The following is a 13671-nucleotide window of genomic DNA, read 5'->3' on the forward strand; positions in this document are numbered from 1 at the left end:
TATGTAGAATTGCAGCAAACTTGCTTTAAAACTGCAACATTTTCTCTACACCCCATGACAAAATGTGTAAAATTGCATAGAACCGCAGCCCTCACCCCCATCATTATTGACTTGGCCAAAGCTTTTGATACGGTAGACCATTCCATTCTTGTGGGCCGGCTAAGGAGTATTGGTGTCTCTGAGGGGTCTTAGGCCTGGTTTGCTAACTACCTCTCTCAAAGAGTGCAATGTGTAAAGTCAGAACATCTGCTGTCTCAACCACTGGCTGTCACCAAGGGAGTACCCCAAGGCTCAATCCTAGGTCCCACACTCTTCTCAATTTACATCAACAACATAGCTCAGGCAGTAGGAAGCTCTCTCATCCATTTATATGCAGATGATACAGTCTTATACTCAGCTGGCCCCTCCCTGGATTTTGTGTTAAACACTCTACAACAAAGCTTTCTCTGCCCTTAACCTTGTTCTGAACACCTCCAAAACAAAGGTCATGTGGTTTGGCAAGACTAATGCCCCTCTCCCCACCGGTGTGATTCCTACCTCTGTGGGTTTAGAGCTTGAGGTAGTCACCTCATACAAGTACTTGGGAGTATGGCTAAACGGTACACTGTCCTTCTCTCAGCACATATCAACGCTGCAGGCTAAGGTTAAATCTAGACTTGGTTTCCTCTATCGTAATCGCTCCTCTTTCACCCCAGCTGCCAAACTAACCCTGATTCAGATGACCATCCTACCCACGCTAGATTACGGAGACGTAATTTATAGATCGGCAAGTAAGGGTGCTCTCGAGCGGCTAGATGTTCTTTACCATTCGGTCATCAGATTTGCCACCAATGCTCCTTATAGGACACATTCCTGCACTCTATACTCCTCTGTAAACTGGTCATCTCTGTATACCCGTCGCAAGACCCACTGGTTGAAGCTTATTTATAAATCCCTGTCAGACCTCACTCCCCCCTATCTGAGATACCTATTACAGCCCTCATCCTCCACATACAACACCCATTCTGCCAGTCACATTCTGTTAAAGGTCCCCAAAGCACACACATCCATGGGTCGCTCCTCTTTTCAGTTCGCGGCAGCTAGCGACTGGAACGAGCTGCAAAAAACACTCAAACTGGACAGTTTTATCTCTATCTCTTCATTCAAAGACTCAATCATGGCCACTCTTACTGACAGTTGTGGCTGCTTTGCATGATGTATTGTTGTCTCTACCTTCCTGCCCTTTGTGCTGTTGTCTGTGCCCAATAATGTTTGTACCATGTTGTGCTGCTGCCATGTTGTTGTCATGTGGTGTTGCTACCATGTTGTGTTGTCATGTGTTGCTGCCATGCTATGTTGTTGCCTTAGGTCTCTCTTTATGTAGTGTTGTTGTGTCTCTCTTGTCGTGATGTGTGTTTTGTCCTATTTTTTATTTTTAAATCCCAGCCCCCGTCACCGCAGGAGGCCTTTTGCCTTTTGGTAGGACGTCATTGTAAATAAGAATTTGTTCTTAACTGACTTGCCTAATTAAATAAAAATTAAATAAAAATTATACGTTGCCCATCCCCGCTCTAGAAGAAGAGCGAAGGAAGACTATATCATAAAGATATGATTGAATGTGGATTCAATCATAGAGATACTGTATACACTACATGGCCAAAAGTATGTGGAAACCTGCTCGTCGAACATCTCATTCCAAAATCATGGGCATTAATATGGAGTTGGTTCACCCTTTGCTGTTATAACAGCCTCCACTCTTCTGGGAAGGCTTTCCACTAGATGTTGGAACATTGCTGCGGGGACTTGCTTCCATTCAGCTATAAGCGCATTAGTGAGGTTGGGCATTGATATTGGGCGATTAGGCCTGGCTCGCAGTCGGCCTTGCAATTCATCCCAAAGGTGTTCGATGGGGTTGAGGTCAGGGTTCTGTGCAGGCCAGTCAAGTTCTTCCACACCGATCTCGACAAACCATTTCTGTACGGACCTCGCTTTGTGCACAGGGGCATTGTCACACTGAAACAGGAAAGGGCCTTCCCCAAACTGTTGCCACAACGTTGGAAGCACAGAATTGTCTAGAATGTCATTGTATGCTGTAGCATTAAGATTTCCCTTCACTGGAACTAAGGGGCCTAGCCCGAACCATGAAAAACAGCCCCAGACCATTATTCCTCCTCCACCAAACTTTAAAAGGTTGGCACTATGCATTCGGGCATGTAGCGTTCTCCTGGCATCCGCCAAACCCAGATTTGTCTGTCAGACTGCCAGATGGTGAAGCGTGATTCATCACTCCAGAGAACGAGTTTCCACTGCTCCAGAGTCCAATGGCGGCGAGCTTTACACCACTCCAGCCGACGCTTGGCATTGCCCATGGTAATCTTAGGTTTGTGTGCGGCTACTCGGCCATGGAAACCCATTTCATGAAGCTCCCGACGAACAGCTATTGTGCTGACGTTGCTTCCAGAGGCAGTTTGGAACTCAGTATTGAGTTTGGAACTCAGTATGCGCTTCTGCACTCGGCGGTCACGTTCTGTGAGCTTGTGTGAACTACCACTTCGCGGCTGAGCCGCTGTTGCTCCTAGACGTTTCCACTTCACAATAACAGCACTTACAGTTGACCGGGGCAGCTCTAGCAGGGCAGAAATTTGACAAACTGTCTTGTTGTAAAGGTGGCATCCTATGATGGTGCCACGTTGAAAGTCATTGAGCTCTTCAGTACGGGCCATTCTACTTCCATTGTTTGTCTATGGAGATTGCATGGCTGTGTGCTCAATTTTATACACCTGTCAGCAACTGGTATGGCTGAAATAGCCGAATCCACTAATTTGAAGGGGTGTCCACATACTTTTAGTATATATTATAGTATAGAAACGGTTTCATGGACAGAATAAGCCTAATTCTGCACTCTTAGAATGAAGGGTGACTCGAGGAACCCTGGGGATTTTCAAGGAACCCAGTAAATAGGTTAATATTTGCACGTTTGGTTAGTTGAGAGTTCTTGGAGGAAAATTTGATGTTTCAATGGAGCAAAGGGTTCCTGGAGGAACCTTTATGCTGGCACGTGCAGAACACTTTGAATTTATTTTGCCGTTGGATTTGTTGCACTGTCAGATTAATCAGATTCAGAAGAAAATGTGTGGTTTTCGGCGACGGCTTTATCGGATAGCTAACAACTTGTAAACAATTACCCATTCCAATATCAGTACTATTTTAATTGCAATGTTGACTGTAGCCTCCGGTTTTAATTACGAAAAGTTTTTTGTGAAGGTAATGACGTTTTTTTTATGATTATAATTATTAGGCGTTGGCATAGGTCACTAGCTAGCTACAGTATTTTCAGCCTAGCCTACACTCTTAAAAATGCTTGGTTGTTTGGATGACCCAACAGCTGGGTTGCAGGCATTGGGTCACTTACCGGTAGGTGGGTTGTTTTCTTTAAAAAGAGCCAGGTTGGGTTGTTGATGCTGGGTTATTAAGATATGGCCCAGCTGGTCAGATCAGAAGACTGGAGGACAAAGCTTTGAAGGGGCGTGGCTTTCGGATAGTTATTTATGGCCACCCGTGAGAGTAAATGTCCTTCCTGTTCATTTGTTCTGTTGTATTGTCATCACGTTAAAGTGGAACACTGGCAGTTTTGTAGCTTCAATGAGGCTTACAGAGATGTATGAGTACCTCAAAACCTATGCAAATCCCAATGTTAGGGAAGTTACCACTTTATTACTATATGTAATCAGCAATGTTTATATTATTACTATTATATTAGAAGATGTAATATGCATAAATATTCAAGGAAAATGTATATTTGCAGTGTACAAACTAAACATGATGAACAGGAATTACATTTACTTTCAAGGACGGCCAAAAGTAACTATCTGAAAGCCACGCCTCCAATAAGCCACACCTCCAATCTTCTGATAGGCTGCCGCCGCTTCAATATAAAAATAAAATAAAAATGTGAACCCCTCTCATCACAAAAAAGGTTCCTGTTTGAACCTTTACACCAGGGGTTCCTCTAATAACCTTTTCCTCTAAGAACCTGAAAAGTTTCCCCCATAAAGGCATTCTTTTGAACCCCAAAAGGTTATTCGAGGCTCCTTTACTTCTAAGATTGTAGACTAAAAAGCACAGTGAAGTGATCAATGAGCTACACATACGAACAGCATGAAGTCATGGCCAACAACGCATCATACAAAGCATTTCCAAACACCACTGAGCATTCCCTTAGAATAGATTAGCTCATATCAACAAACTAAAAATGTACGATAATGTAGGTGGACTATTACTTGTAATGCAATCGAAGAACCGTTAATTAATAACAAAGCAGACTTTTCAAAAGAATGGCTACTGCATGTTCAACAAAATAAATTGAATGCATGACAAGTTATCTGCCTCAGCAGTCCGCAGACAAATCCCAAATTTACATTTAAATGGAGGTTAATGACAAGCTATTTGCATTCATCGCAAGATGTTGGGAGTACAATGGTTCAGTCCCCACTCCCCAACACACACACACAACTCTTTGAGCAAGTCCTTAACACACTGCTAAGAATTAGTATTTTAGTATTTTGTTTTGAGTTTGCTGAGAAACTTTGTCAAGTTTGAAAGTCACTACACAAGTGTAACAAACCATTGGCACAAATGCCTCTTTTTGCAAGGCACATACAAAAACACACTTCATTGAACCAAAATGTATGCAAATCCCCTAAACTCATTGAGCGCCAAGTAAATGCAGAATTCTCTTAGTCAAAGCCATCTTAAGATTCAATGTGAGATTCACGTTCTACTAGCCAACAACACTACACGGCACCGTATTTAGTAAGACTTGTATAGGTGCCATATTCAGCAACATGAGCAGATTTAGATGATCTTTTATTGTCCTACTGCAGGGCAATTTGGTTGCAGCAGTTAAAAAACCTAAAAAATACACACAAAACAGGGTAAACACAGCATTAGATTGTGTGATGTGTTTCCCTGTTTGCTGCTTTTAATTGTAATTAATTTAACAATGGATAATTCAAATATATTATTATATCATAAAATATAAATGGCCTACCAGTATATACAACTTACTGTAAAATAGTGACCCGTATTCAAACAATCAAAATGTTTAAAACTAAAAGTAGCACACGGGGTAACTTACAGTTTAGTAAAACTTTGTTTGTCTCCATAGACATTCTGAGCGCTGCTGGTCCCTTGAAGCAGTGTGCTGTGGGAGCACCAGATGCCCATGCAACCAAACAGCAAGCCTAATCCTCCGGCAAGCCGCCTGTTCAACTCCAATACAGACAATGACCTTGCACCCCAGGCTGCCCTCGCACTTCAACAGCTGATTTCTAATGCAGCCCTGCGTCTCAGAATGTGTTTAACGCTGCCACGCTGCCAGCAATCCCCTCCACAACCCCTCTCATACACCCCCTCCCAGAGTACACATATGGGTGCCCCCGTTTTCATTGACAGTTGAATCTACACGTGCCGGCAGGCACTGGCAATGAGACTCTTTGGCATGGGAGAGGAGGTATGGGGGTCCCCTACCGGCCCTCCTCCCTCTCCGTCCCTCTCTGTCTCAGCTTGCTGACCTGTCTGAGGGATGGCAGCTGGGTGGGGGGTATTTAAGACACAATCCCACAAGGATATTCCCTACTCCAGGAGGATACATGCACTTTGTAATCTCAATTTCGAGGACTTGAAATTCAACCACAGCCTATGCTGGGGTAGGCCTGATGATTACATCTAACATGCTGTATGTAAAAGCAAGGGTGATTTAATTGCCTTTCTGAGATGGCTACATAATACTACCTTGGGGCATCACACGTCAAACACATCCATAGACTTGCTTTAGTCTCAGAGGAGTGTAGCTTTATGAATATTCTGATCTGTAGGGTGTCTACCCACTCAGCCCAGAGTAGATGAAAACACACTCTGGTGATGAAATGTAACTTCCTTATGTTATAAAATACATGGTAACACTTTACTTAACACCCAGCATCATAACACGTAATGACACGGTCATTATCATGACATAATATATCATAATAGTTGACATAACTTGTCATAACCTGTTATAATATGGTCATAACACTGTCATGACATATATTTAGACGTGTTGTCACAACAAAAAAAAAGCCATATCTCAGACTGCCCATCTTAATCTTTTCTTTTTATTGGCCAGTCTGAGATTTGGCTTTTTCTTTGCAACTCTGCCTAGAAGGTCAGCATCCCAGAGTCGCCTCTTCACTGTTGACGTTGAGACGGGTGTTTTGCGGGTACTATTTAATGAAGCTGCCAGTTGAGGACCTGTGAGGCGTCTGACTAGACACTAATGTATTTGTCCTCTTGTTCAGTTGTGCACCGGGTGTGCCTCCCACTCCTCTTTCTATTATGGTTAGAGACAGTTTGCGCTGTTCTGTGAAGGGAGTAGTACACAGCGTTGTACGAGATCTTCAGTTTCTTGGCAATTTCTCGCATGAAATAGCCTTCATTTCTCAGAACATGAATAGACTGACGAGTTTCAGAAGAAAGTTCTTTGTTTCTGGCCATTTTGAACCTGTAATCGAACCCACAATTGCTGATGCTCCAGATACATTTACATTTTAGTCATTTAGCAGACGCTCTTATCCAGAGCGACTTACAGGAGCAATTAGAGTTAAGTGCCTTGCTCAAGGGCACATCGACAGATTTTTCACCTAGTTGGCTCGGGGATTAGAACCAGCGAGCTTTCGGTTACTGGCACAACGCTCTTAACCACTAAGCTACCTGCCGCCCCAAGATACTCAACTAGTCTCATGAAGGCCAGTTTTATTGCTTCTTTAAATCAGCACAACAGTTTTCAGCTGTGCTAACATAACTGCAAAAGGGTTTTCGAATGATCAATTAGCCTTTTAAACTGATAAACTTGGATTAGCAAACAAAATGTGCCATTGGAACACAGGACTGATGGTTGATGATAATGGGCCTCTGTACACCTATGTAGATATTCCATTAAAATACAGCCGTTTCCAGCTACAATAGCAATTTACAACATTAACAATGTCTACACTGTATTTCTGATCAATTTGATGTTATTTTAATGGACAAAAAAAATGCTTTTCTTTCGAAAAAATGATATTTCTAAGTGACCCCAAACCTTTGAACGGTAGTGTATATATACTGTTGAAGTCGGAAGTTTACATACACTTAGGTTGGGGTCATTAAAACTCGTTTTTCAACCACTCCACAAATTTCTTGTTAACAAACTATAGTTTTGGCAAGTCGGTTAGGACATCTACTTTGTGCATGACATTAGTCATTTTTCCAACAATTGTTTACAGACAGATTATTTCACTTATAATTCACTGTATCACAATTCCAATGGGTCAGAAGTTTACATACACTAAGTTCACTGTGCCTTTAAACAGCTTGAAAAATTCCAGAAAATGATGTCATGGCTTTAGAAGCTTCTGATAAGCTAATTGACATAATTTGAGTCAATTGGAGGTGTACCTGTGGATGTATTTCAAGGCCTACCTTCAAACTCAGTGCCTCTTTGCTTGACATCATGAAACATAATAATAATAAAAGACCTCAGAAAAAACATTGTAGACCTCCACAAGTCTGGTTCATCCTTGGGAGCAATTTACAAACGCCTGAAGGTACCACGTTCAAGTATAAACACCATGGGACCACACAGCCGGCATACCGCTCAGGAAGGAGACGCGTTCTGTCTCCTAGAGATTTGGAAGACCCATTTGCGACAAAGCAAATCCTGACTGATGTCTTGAGATGTTGCTTCAATATATCCACATAATATTCCTTCCTCATGATGCCATCTACAGTGGGGAAAAAAAGTATTTAGTCAGCCACCAATTGTGCAAGTTCTCCCACTTAAAAAGATGAGAGAGGCCTGTAATTTTCATCATAGGTACACGTCAACTATGACAGACAAAATGAGAATTTTTTTCCCCAGAAAATCACATTGTAGGATTTTTAATGAATTTATTTGCAAATTATGGTGGAAAATAAGTATTTGGTCAATAACAAAAGTTTCTCAATACTTTGTTATATACCCTTTGTTGGCAATGACACAGGTCAAACGTTTTCTGTATGTCTTCACAAGGTTTTCACACACTGTTGCTGGTATTTTGGCCCATTCCTCCATGCAGATCTCCTCTAGAGCAGTGATGTTTTGGGGCTGTCGCTGGGCAACACGGACTTTCAACTCCCTCCAAAGATTTTCTATGGGGTTGAGATCTGGAGACTGGCTAGGCCACTCCAGGACCTTGAAATGCTTCTTACGAAGCCACTCCTTCGTTGCCCGGGCGGTGTGTTTGGGATCATTGTCATGCTGAAAGACCCAGCCACGTTTCATCTTCAATGCCCTTGCTGATGGAAGGAGGTTTTCACTCAAAATCTCACAATACATGGCCCCATTCATTCTTTCCTTTACACGGATCAGTCGTCCTGGTCCCTTTGCAGAAAAACAGCCCCAAAGCATGATGTTTCCATCCCCATGCTTCACAGTAGGTATGGTGTTCTTTGGATGCAACTCAGCATTCTTTGTCCTCCAAACACGACGAGTTGAGTTTTTACCAAAAAGTTATATTTTGGTTTCATCTGACATTCTCCCAATCCTCTTCTGGATCATCCAAATGCACTCTAGCAAACTTCAGACGGGCCTGGACATGTACTGGCTTAAGCAGGGGGACACGTCTCGCACTGCAGGATTTGAGTCCCTGGCGGCGTAGTGTGTTACTGATGGTAGGCTTTGTTACTTTGGTCCCAGCTCTCTGCAGGTCATTCACTAGGTCCCCCCGTGTGGTTCTGGGATTTTTGCTCACCGTTCTTGTGATCATTTTGACCCCACGGGGTGAGATCTTGCGTGGAGCCCCAGATCGAGGGAGATTATCAGTGGTCTTGTATGTCTTCCATTTCTTAATAATTGCTCCCACAGTTGATTTCTTCAAACCAAGCTGCTTACCTATTGCAGATTCAGTCTTCCCAGCCTGGTGCAGGTCTACAATTTTGTTTCTGGTGTCCTTTGACAGCTCTTTGGTCTTGGCCATAGTGGAGTTTGGAGTGTGACTGTTTGAGGTTGTGGACAGGTGTCTTTTATACTGATAACAAGTTCAAACAGGTGCCATTAATACAGGTAACGAGTGGAGGACAGAGGAGCCTCTTAAAGAAGAAGTTACAGGTCTGTGAGAGCCAGAAATCTTGCTTGTTTGTAGGTGACCAAATACTTATTTTCCACCATAATTTGCAAATAAATTCATAAAAAATCCTACAATGTGATTTTCTGGAGAAAAAAAATCTCAATTTGTCTGTCATAGTTGATGTGTACCTATGATGAAAATTACAGGCCTCTCTCATATTTTTAAGTGGGAGAACTTGCACAATTGATGGCTGACTAAATACTTTTTTTCCCCACTGTATTTTGTGAAGTGCACCAGTCCCTCCTGCAGCAAAGCACCCCCACAGCATGATGCTGCCACCCCTGTGCGTCACGGTTGGGATGGTGTTCTTCGGCTTGCAAGCCTCCCCCCTTTTTCCTCCAAACATAACGATGTTCATTATGGCCACACAGTTCTATTTCTGTTTCATCAGACCAGAGGACATTTCTCCAGAAGTACGATCTTTGTCCCCATGTGCAGTTGCAAACCGTAGTCTGGCTTTTTTATGGCGGTTTTTGAGCAGTGGCTTCTTCCTTGCTGAGCGGCCTTTCAGGTTATGTCGATATACGACTCGTTTTACTGTGGATATAGATACTTTTGTACCGGTTTCCTCCAGCATCTCCACAAGGTCCTTTGTTGTTTTTCTGGGATTGATTTGCACTTTTCACACCAAAGTACGTTCATCTCTAGGAGACAGAATGCGTCACCTTCCTGAGCGGTATGACGGCTGTGTGGTCCCATGGTGTTTATACTTGCGTACTATTGTTTGTACAGATGAACGTGGTACCTTCAGGCGTTTGGAAATTGCTCCCAAGGATGAACCATACTTGTGGAGGTCTACAATTTTTTTTCTGGGGTCTTGGCTGATTTCTTTGGATTTTCCAATGATATCAAGCAAAGAGGCACTGAGTTTGAAGGTAGGCCTTGAAATACATCCACAGGTACACCTCCAATTGACTCAAATTATGTCAATTAGCCTATCAGAAGCTTCTAAAGCCATGACATCATTTTCTGGAATTTTCCAAGCTGTTTAAATGCACAGTCAACTTAGTGTATGTAAACTTCTGACCCACTGGAATTGTGATACAGTGAATTATAAGTCAAATAATCTGTCTGTAAACAATTGTTGGAAAAATTACTTGTGTCATGCACAAAGCCAAAACTATAGTTTGTTAACAAGAAATTTGTGGAGTGGTTGAAAAACAAGTTTTAATGACTCCAACCTAAGTGTATGTAAACCTCTGACTTCAACTGTATATAAATGTGATATTTCAGTTGTATTTTTTATTTGTTAGCTTTGTCATTGTGTGTAGATTGATGAGGGGGGGAAAACCATTTAATCCATTTTAAAATAAGGCTGTAACGTAACAAAATGTGGAAAAAGTCAAGGGGTCTGAATACTTTCCGAATGCACTTGTTTTCCTTTAGTTCAACTACTGTTGCACATAAATCTTCATATATTTGTATGATTAATATATAATTAAATGTTTGGTTCAAGCTGGGCTGAAGCACGTTCTGGTACGCTTTCATTCCATCACAATTTATTTGAAATACAAGTGTTACATTTTGGGGATTGTGAAAAGTGCTTTATGAATGAACTACAGTTATTAAGTAATGACAGTCATTAGTCCTTAGTAGAGTGAGCTTCAAACGTAATATATTAGGCTTGTTCTCAGTGTAACAATGTTTTGACTCGACCCAAATGTAGACAATTATTGTATGGCAAAACAGCATGATGTGTGTGTGCTGTTGCCTAAGATAGCTGAATGTGCTAATCTATTGATTAGCTCTGGCACTGTCTGATAGACAGATCTGTGTTAATACCACTTAAGACATTACTTTGTCTCACGCACGCATGCCTTGTTTTTCTCCGATTGCTATCCGAGTGTGCACATCAAGCTCAGCTGAGGCTTTAGTCTGATGTTTGGACTGTTTGGTTCATTAAATAATATAAATCAATTTTAATAATCAATCCTGTCATGAAATCTTATCTTATGAAATAACACATACTTAGACAATAGGGCTTTGTTTCAATTTGCCATTTAAAAAAGTTATATATTCTTGTACATTGTGGACAATTATCTGATGTGCTGTGATGTATGTTCTGAAATACAGGCAATACATATTAATTATTTGACATTCAACATTGTATATTGATTGTGTGTAGGAAAGGGAGGGGGTGGAATGGTAGAGAAGGCAAAAATATATAAGCAAAATTGAAATTAGGATTACACTGAAGAAAGTACCCAGCTGCTGGGTCAATCCCCAAACCCAATGTGCTGGGTTTATTCCACAACCCAACACACTGGGTTGTTTTAACCCAGCAATATTGTCTAATTTACTCAGCAGCTGGGTCAAGCGCTCAACCCAAGGCGCTGGGTGAGAAGCACAACCCAACCCTGCTGGGTTGAATTAACCCAATGCTGTGTTTGGCCAATATTGACCCTGCACTGGGTTGTCAAAATGACTCCAATTGAGTTATTTTTAACCCAGCATTTGTTTTAGTGTAACAATTGTCCATTTTGGAAAAATAATATGAATTGCCATATTAGGCATAACTACATTTCTACCTTTTAAGATGCCAAAACAAAATGTTTTCAGTAATTGTTTTCAGTATCCTCATTTTGTTTTTGTTTTGTGTTTTCTGATTATTTCAGTGCATGCATTCAACAAGCTTTGGACAAAGGACTTCTACAGAGCTGCCATCTCCAAAGTTCACTCAGAAAGGCAATTGATTTAGTTTGAATTATTAACATTTTGTTAATTATTTTTTAAACTTCCACTGGTTGAAATCTATTGCTCAGTTATCACTTGGCCCATGTAAATAATTCTGTAGTTGCCCCTTTAAACATCCTAAGGTCAACATCCCCATAGTATTCACCTTTCTCTCACGTAAATGTTGGAGCTACATAAAAATATGAAATAATTGATTTGGGAAATATCCATTCTTTGACCTTTTCTTCATTACCATGCTGATGATTCTGCCACTGATCCTGAGTGGCGCAGTGGTCTAAGGCACTGCGCAGTGCTAACTGTGCCACTAGAGATCCTGGTTCGAATCCAGGCTCTGTCGCAGCCGGCCGCGACCGGGAGACTCATGGGCGGCGCACAATTGGCCCAGCGTCGTCCAGGGTAGGGGAGGGAATGGCCGGCAGGGATGTAGCTCAGTTGATAGAGCATGGCGTTTGCAACGCCAGGGTTGTGGGTTCGTTTCCCATGGGGGGCCAGTATAAAATAAAAATAAATAAAAAATGTATTCACTAACTGTAAGTCGCTCTGGATAAGAGCGTCTGCTAAATGACTAAAATGTAAATGTAATGATTTCAAGTTGTATTGGATGTATTTGTTAAGACATTGAGTATATTTAGAATATTGAGTATGTTTAGTTTTTTCTCTGAGAAGTAAGTTCATTTTAAAGTTATGTGAGATTTGGTTTATGTAGATACAACATTTCAATGTTATTAACACACAGTAACCAAAAACCTGATCTAATTTGCATATTCATATTGAGTTTGAAGCAAATTTGCAGCAAACGGTAAAATGTTCGCCACAAGTTTAGTCGAATTGTTTGCCAGAAGTTGCCACAAATTTACCGCAACAGTTTGCCCCAAAACTAATTTGCATGTGAAATTATGAGCTTGCCGCAAATTTGCCACAAACTGGCCAAAGGTTAATTTTTTTTAGGGGGTAGATCAGCTTTAATATTGCAGATAGATTGTGGCTTCTATTGGCCAAAGGTTTGCCACAACTGTTTGCCAGAAGTCTGTTTTATCGGTAAGGGCATTATTTCTATAGCGAATGAAAATAGGCAAGCCATTTAATTCGCTACAGAAATAACACCCTTACTGCTCCAGTTTCTGCTGTTTTGCCTGTGGCTATGGAACCCTGACCTGTTCAGCGCACGTGCTACCTTGTCCCGGACCTGCTGTTTTCGACTCTCTCCCTCTCCCTCACCTGCTGTCTCGACCTCTGAATGCTCGGCTATGAAAAGCCAACTGACATTTACTCCTGAGGAGCTGACCTGTTGCACCCTCTACAACCACTGTGATGATTATTTGACCCTGCTGGTCATCTATGAACATCTTGAAGAACGATCTGGCCTTAATGGCCATGTATTATCTCCACCCAGAACAGCCAGAAGAGGACCCCTCAGAGCCTGGTTCCTCTCTAGGTTTCTTCCTAGGTTCCTGCATTTCTAGGGAGTTTTTCCTAGCCACTGTGTTTCTACACCATTGCTTGCTCTTAGGAGTTTTAGGCTGGGTTTCTGTATAAGCACTTTGTGACATCTGCTGATGTAAAAAGGGCTTTATAAATACATTTGATTGATTTATTGATTTATGTTCTGAAAAGAGTCTACATTTCCCCCTCCACATTTTCTGATATAAAAATGGGTATCATAAATACCCATATGTTAAGAACAGACAATGAATACATTGTGAAATATTTTTGTTGATTGATGTTGTCTTGTTATGTAAGGATGAGTGTTTTGCTATATCCTCCACAACCTAAGGCAGAAGCATTTTTCTGAGACAGCATAATGTTTTTTTTC

The sequence above is a fragment of the Coregonus lavaretus genome (genome assembly GCF_964263955.1).
Source record: "Coregonus lavaretus genome assembly, chromosome: 10".
In the NCBI taxonomy this organism is placed as follows: domain Eukaryota; kingdom Metazoa; phylum Chordata; class Actinopteri; order Salmoniformes; family Salmonidae; genus Coregonus; species Coregonus lavaretus.